The following is an 8,038-nucleotide window of genomic DNA, read 5'->3' as shown; positions in this document are numbered from 1 at the left end:
CATACTGAAAAATCAGCAGGTTTGTTTAAAACTGTGCAGAACAATTCTGCACAATTAAATACTGCTGCCAGTGATCCCTTTTTTCTAAAGCAAACTGCACACAGCACTTCTGAATGTAATTTGATGTGGTAGGTTTATTACACTAGTACCCAGGAGAAAATTTTCAACACTACTCCATGCAATTTTAGCTATTTTGTTACAATTAATTAATTAATTAATGTTCTTTCAGGTCCATGGGATTTTAGTGCAGCACAATAATTTATATGTTAAGAAGTGGAGAATATAAAAATAAAATAAAAATAATTTTTTCACTCCAAACCTTATGAATTTAGTTTCATCTAAAAGACTAGAAATAGTTTCTGCTAAAAACAAGAAGTTACTAAAAAAACAACATATTCAGTCAAAATATTTTTAAAATTTACAGGGTGGTCACTTGGTGCAGGGACTCAAATATTTAGTTTCAAATTCCAACATATGTTTGTTCCACTTGGAAGGCCTCTGTAAACAGTCCCAATTACTGCTAATTGATTTAAATCTCAGAACTCAGTAGGAAATCACAGATGTTAACTTCTCAGCAATGCACTAAAACTTCCTGAGTTTCTCACAAAAAAGCTTTGGTGTAATTGCAAGATATCTTTTTGAAGCACAGGGATTATATAAATCTGTTCCGGTGAGAGCTGCTATATGGAAAGCATTGATGTTAAGCTTGTAAGACTGTTAAGGAAAATAACTTTATATTTGTTTTGAGACCTTCAACCTGTAGAAGACTGAAAAAAACCTCTTTTGTACTGCAAAGAAGAGAGAAACTCTTTCTTTTTTGGATGCCCATGGAAAATTAGAAGAGAGAAGCTCCTTTTTTTTTTTTTTTTGGATGCCCATGAAAGGTTTCAGTATCCTTTAAAAAGAAAGCTGACAATTTTCTTGAAAAGCTGGAAAAAAGGTGTGGCAGAAAGACTTGAAAAAATTCTAGTCAGCAGAAAATAGGTCTCCTGAACTGGTGTGCAGTGCTGAAGCTTAAGTTATAGGACAGAGAACAGAGGGAAAATGTTCTAGAAGTCTTTGATTAAAAAAGCATAAAAGTTGCCAATGAACTTACACAATGGACATAAGTACATAAGCAGGATGCAATAACCACTTAAATGTAAATGGAGACAAGCTCCAGCAACCAAATTGCTTCTAGAATTAAAATGACCCTGCTCCCTTCCTCATCCACAGATATGACCTACAGATGCTATCTTCTGCTAATCCTCATTTTCATTTCCCTTGCTGTGGCAGTTATGATGAAGTTCTCTGTAGCAAAAGTGTTTTTTCTGAAATTCAAAGAAAATTTTGAAAAATTATAATGCTGGTCAAATAAATTCTTTAATATCATTAAGAATTCAGTAATATCCCAAGCTGACAGGGATATTTTCTTGCAGCAAGATGAAGTGCTGCAGACCAATTCCTGGCAGGTTGCCCAGCAGGTGATTCAGGAGCTCTGCTCGTGTGGCTTAAAGCTCTGGGGCATCTCTGGGCTGCAGATTATTTTTTTGCTGGAGACTCAAGATCTTAAGGCTTGGTAGCTCTGGCACAGTGAAGACTAAAAGCAACAGCTTCCTGGAGACAGTGAGTTGGATAAAGCTGTAAATTAGAAATCAAAAGAACTGGGGTCTTCCGTGTGGCAGCCATTTGCCAATGCCTCTGCATCCTTGTTAAAACAAAAGCATTTTCTGTCACTGTGAAGTTTTCTGAATCCATTAGAAATGTGCTGTTTTTCAGGAACGTGGTGCTCACAGAGCAACTGAGTGTTCCAGGCTCCCAACTCAGATGTTGACAGAGCGAGAACCCCTTTCCTAGGGTCTAACAACAGCACAAAGGAAATTCAAGTAGCCCCCCTTCTGCAGCAGAGGTCATGTTTATGCCCATAAACATAACATAAACAAGTCTGTCTGTCTGGCAGAGGTGTCTGTCCCCATGTGCACTGACCAGAAACGAGCAGCCTAGTGGGCAGATCACCATTTGAGAAGCATGCTCTGGCCTCCAGTTAAAAGAACATAAAAATTAAATTAAAATATCTTTTTTTTTTTTACTCCAAACCTTATGATTTTAGCTTTGTTTAAAAGACTAGAAATAGTTTCTTCTAAGAACAACAAGTTACAATAAACCCTGCCTGTCTCTCCTGGCAGGATTAGGGAATGCTCTTTCCCTACAACTACCTGCCAGCCATTCCAAGGTATGAAGCTTACTCTGCCTCTCATCCCCCACCCCATACTCTCAGAACCCATAAAGACAGTAACAAAGCATCAGTTAATAATCATCTTCTAGGACATAAAGGGTGAATAAATTGAGGTGCACTTTGTGGGTCATCCAGATCCAAGAACCCACCTCAAGACTGGGCCAGCATCCACCAGTTCCCTCAGCCTGGCAGGGGCACAGCCTTTGCAAAGCAGGAACACAGGTAAGGGCTATTAACAATGCCATCATCCTCTTACAGCTTGCTACTCACCATTTGCTCCTCAGCTCTCTCTCCTTCTTGGCAAGTCTGACAATCTTATGGACAAGGCACCAGTTTACTCTGCATCCTGCTCCAAAGGTGCTGCCTGGACTGGGAGGATCCCTCAGCCTCCATCTGTACTGTGTTCCAGTACTGAGATATGTTATATATTGTGACTTTCTTAGATTCTAATTTTAGTTTTGCAAACTGAAAGAGATCCTTTGTGTATATATATTGTCATCTTATCCATGCTCTTAAAAATACAGATGAGAGGGCAAAGATGGACAGTATTTACACTAAGAAAAACAGCCTGAGGATCCAAAGTAACCAGTTTGCTTGCATTGTTATGTGAACACTTCAGAGGGATTATCCTGCTGTTCCTTTAATGAGATTGTACTGGGGAGAAAGGAGCAGGATGCAGGCATGGTGAATGTGTCTGGCAAATCTTTAAATGCCTGAGCAGTGATGATAATGCGAGCATGGGTTTATTGCTCTGCATTTTAGAAATACATTTCTAAAACTTCCAATTTTACAAGGCATCTATTTGCATACAGGCACTTCTGCCTCTACTTTCTGTAATTTTATTGCCAGTGTAATAGAGATTTGGAAATCAAAAGCGCTTCACTATATTTCAAGGCTTTTCCTATGCTACTGGGTGATACCTGATTTAAGAAAAGAAGGTAATATTTGCCCTACCCTCTCTGTATCTGATGGAAAAATACAGTAAATTGAGATGAAAATATCCATTATTTGTGCATGTAGATGGATCTAAAGGAGATGCAGGTTTCAGTCTCATAGAAGTTTTTACTCTTGCCTTATATTATTTGGTTTCTTTCATCCAGTCTCATGCTGGCTGCTGATAATGGGATGGTAGATTTATTTGCTATGGAGTCTTCCTTGAGATTGTTTCAATTGCACCTTAGTCCTTTGAACTTGTCTGTCATTGCTGACTTCAAATTAAAAAGAGTATGGGAAGGGAGGAGCTGGCCTCCCTTTCTCCACTGAACTGCCTACTGTCATTATACAGCTTCATTTCAGAATCCCTGAGAGTCCTAACTTCTGTTTTTTAGAAAATTTCTTTCCAGTCAGTAAGTTTTCACTAATTGGAAGCATTATTCTTAGAAGCAACTCAGGTCTAATTATTTCTGTAACTTATATGTCCATTTTAACTTGAAAGTGGCACTTAAGGTCAAATCCTCTCCATCACTGTTTCCCCAGGAGCCTGCTGTAGGAGATATTGAGGTGGTCTCCATGGAAAAACCCCAGCATTCTGGGATTAAATTGGTATACAAGAAGGGAAAGATTTTGCTTTCCATCCCTACAATCTCCTCTGGGATCAGCAATATTTGGTGCTGAGCTGCAGCCTGCAAGAGGACTCTCTTCTCAATTTATTTTTGGTTACTGTACAATACTGGATATAATTTTGTTACCCATTTTGCCTTAAGTCAAACTCTGATTACCTGACTTGAAATGTTATTGTGTGGTTTCTGAAAGAGTTATTTTAAAAATCATATTTATGCATTGGAAGGAGAGCTGAACAAGCTGTAAAGAGAATATTATGTTGCTAAAAAGTTAAGAGGGGTGTTGTTGGAAGATAGTGTCTTATAGAAAACTGAATAGACTAAAAAATAGCCCTGCTACATCTGGATACTGTTTTTTTCATGGCATTAGGCAGCTATTACAGAACTCTATGCTGTCTTTCCCGCTGGGAAACAAGAGCTAAAATAAGCAAATTTTTAGCTATTTTTGCATTTCATTAACAAATGGTCTTACTTGAAAATGCAGTTCTCTAGATCTTGGCAGTAGCAAGATGCCTGTTGGCAGGAGCATGTGTCTCCTCTGGAAGATTTGAAGGGATGGGTATACTAAACCCATGAAATTCTAAGCATACCTGGCCATGTACTGTAGGGTGGGAGTGCTGGTGATGGTGCTGCTCAAAATACACTCCATGAGAGCCACACCATTCCAGGGCTGTGCAGCAAACTCTTGTCAGATGTGCTGACTGTCTTTCAGGTGAGCCCAGTGCTAAAGAAAAAGTAATATCCAGCTTATTTTCAAACTCCTGTAGCTCCTTAGGCATTGCCACAATATTATTCTCAACTCTGAGAATAAGTTTAATCTGCCCTTAAGACACCAGCGGCTGAAAGTAATCACATAAACATTATTATACACCTTTCCTTCTTCCAGTTACTTGCAAGGGACACGGTTATTGCAGGCAGGGGGTGAGTGTGGGGTGTTCACACTCCTGGTGTGTGGCTAGGGTGGTCCAGGGTCAGGTCCTGGCACTGCCGCTGGGCGGACATGGCATGCAAGGAGCACACCCCTGGATCCTGCTCTTCTGCAGGTCTTTCTAATATTAGATTTGTGTTATTGATCTCTGCTCTCCCTGGAGCCAGGAAAAAGCCTCCTGCAAGAAGGTAATGAGAAAAGTAAGGCAAAACCTAAAGAACTGACTTGTTTGCTGTTAAGGAGCACTGCAAAATGCTGCTGTGCAGCTTAGATCGTCTGCAGAGGTGATGAAAATCACACTGGCACGGGTGTTATGCAACAGTTATGTCTTTGTTTTTCCTCTTAAAATGAACAAATTTGGATTATAGAGAAACATGAGATTCTAGGCACTGGGCTAACTGAATTTCTTCCCAAATGTATACAAGTTTAAGGGAATATATCCCTTGAGCAAACTTGCATCATCCAGTGATGAAAAGGTTTAAGATTTACACTACCAATCTAAAAGCAGAAGTATATGAAAGGCTGCTGAGAGCAAGAATGGTGTTCACCTCCAACATTGTAATTAAATATTAAAAGTCATGTTCTAGGCTTGAGTGACTCCAGCATGTTCCTTTTTTGCCAGCAGTCCTGCATGAGCACAGTGCCACATGTAACAGCCTGCACAAGCAAGCATGCAGAGACCACAGTGCAAGGTGTCAGCCTGAGCTGTGCAGTCCAGTGATTCCAGCCTGCAGTCCCTGTGTGAGGATGCAGAGGACATTGTCTGCTCACATTTCTGTCCAGGCTATTAAGTCTTTGCTCTTGCTGATGCAGCAGTACTCATGCTGCATAGTGCACATCAGAAATCTTGTCTTTTTAGTGTTAAAATATCAGAAACTTCTTTAACTTTTGACTAAGCCTTGGTTGGTGTTAGTATAACTCTCCTGGAGTCAACAGAAAACACTCTCTCCAAAGAGCTCAGGTGAATTCAAAAGTGAATTAACCTTTTGGTACTGTGAAGAGACTTCCTTGGACTTTAGCTCATGGCATGATATGTCTGGCTCTGAGCTCCTAGTACTGGACCCAAAATGTTACAGTGGGTTGACATGATATGAACATATCCTGTGGGTTCAGATTTGTTCCAGAGAAGTTGGATAGGCTAACTTTGTACTGAGAAGCTTTACACAAGATCAGGTTTCAGCTGTCCTCTGCAGCTACTGATCCTGATTCCATGAAATTGGAATAAATCCCTTGCTGTTTGTGGAGGTTATTCAACAGAAGTATGACCATCTGCTTGTGTCTGCTCTGGATCTTCTTTGCACTGCTGAGTAACCTGATAGCATATTGATAAGCACTGCTGTTCTCAGAGTTATGAGACTGAGATTAAAAAACATCTTGAAATAGTTAAATATTTCCCTTAGCACTAGCTTTACTCCTATTGTTTCAGATATCTACTTGAAAAAGTGTGGGGGAGCATTAAAAACCAAAGGGAAAGAGTCAACGCAGCTTTTTTCTGCGTGATTATCTTGCATGTTTGTGAGAAAATGATGCCTTGTACCCTTCCTCTTGTCTCCTTGATACACAAATGAATCATTAAGACTCTGGTAATAAAGGCCATCTAGGTTGTCTGAAAAATTTCCTATGAATTTAACAAAGGGATAAATTCAATCAAGCATTTGTGGGTTTGCTGACCAATGTCAACTGCAAGCCAAAGGCAGCAAGAGTGTTCTGCCCAAAAGCAGCCCTGGATTTTAATTTTTTAATTTTAATTAATTTTAATTTAATGCTGTAAAACAGCATTTTGCTGTGCTGTTTTATCTGTCCTCTGCCAAAGCTGTCTCTAACAGACTTGTATACAGTTCTGCTGTCTGTTACCTACCTCTAATTCTTACAGAGCACTGAAATTTAGAATGCTACATCAAACCTGTTTCCTTACCACTCTCCTTAGTGCACTCACAGCAGTCCTGTTTGTGTCAACAAAACTTCATGAGAAGCATTGCCTGTTACCCTGAAGGGGACTGATGGCTCTTTTCCTTGTACCATTGCACTGCTTTTCTAAATAAGATTTTATCTACAGCTATTTCAGCTTCCTTTTCATTCCTTTGTGCTGATATAAGTTCAAAACTGCAATAAGAATCTTCCAGTAGCTTTTTCAGTTAGGGTTGTTACTAGGACAAAGATAAAATATTCCTGGGTCTTTTTCTAATGAATATTCCAAGTTTGCAATTCATTATGGTGTGATTTACCTAATGCTAATGGGAGGAAAAGGAACACCAGATGATGTGATGGTGCAAGGCTGAGCCTAATTTAGCAGAGCAAGCAAGAGACAGGCTCTGAGAGAAGCAGCTTTTCACATACTCAGGCACCCCCTTTACCTGAGACCTGCCCCTCTCATCTGTTCCATGACTTTGTGCTGCTCCTTCCAGCTGGTCCCAGCACTGAGCTTTGAGCACTGGCTTTCCTCCAGCCCATGATGGTGCCAGCTCAGATGCTGCATGGTGTCAGACATCCATGTGACAGTGCTGTCCTTGTCACCAGCCCTAAGGGCCATTATAGTCCTGTGCCAGCCCTGGCCACCAGTCCCCCTGGCCATGCTGATGTTCTGCTATCCCTCTGTGATTATTCCAGCTGTGCTGTCCCATCAGCTGCTGGTCCACAGCCCACTTAAGGCTCATGCCAATGTCTGTCATCTGTGGGTCACCACACACATCCTCTTTGTGTCAGCTCAGCCCCTGTGAGAACACAATAGGCCCATATCACCTAAAATTGTAGACACACACACATATATACATGTGTATGTTATTACTGGCTGTTGTATTTCAACAGAACAGACCAGAAGACTGACCAAAACCCCCCCAAAACAAAGACAGGCAAACACCTCCTTCTTACTCTCTCTGACATGTTGCCATTTCTTTTAATTCTTGCTCACATTTTCCCCTCTTGCAGCTTCAGGAGCCCTTCTGTTTGACTGATGAGCACAAGGCTGTCCCACGTTCTGGAGCAGGGACACACTGCTCCTGCCATCCTTGGCAGACCTTCACTCAGCTGAACAGACAGAGACCAGCCCATGGGTGGCCACCTGGATCCTCACGGGCATGTTCCTGGCATCCTCTGAAACTCCTATACTCAGAAACCTGTGGTGGCCAGTTAGGGACTGGCCTGTCTGTTGGCCAAAAAGAGAAAGCACATGAAATGTGTTTGTGTAAAAAGTATAAAGGGAGAGACAACTGAGGAAAAGCTTCAGAAACAAATTCTGTTTCTCGAGTGTGTTTAAGCAGCAGCTGGCTGCAGATGATAATTATCCTCTTTTTAGGAACAATAAATTAAAGCACTGGGAGATAAAGGCAAAAACTGAGC

Source organism: Erithacus rubecula (genome assembly GCF_903797595.1).
Source record: "Erithacus rubecula genome assembly, chromosome: 2".
Taxonomy (NCBI): Eukaryota; Metazoa; Chordata; class Aves; order Passeriformes; family Muscicapidae; genus Erithacus; species Erithacus rubecula.
The sequence above is the reverse complement of the archived record's forward strand: the minus strand, read 5'-3'. Positions refer to the sequence as shown.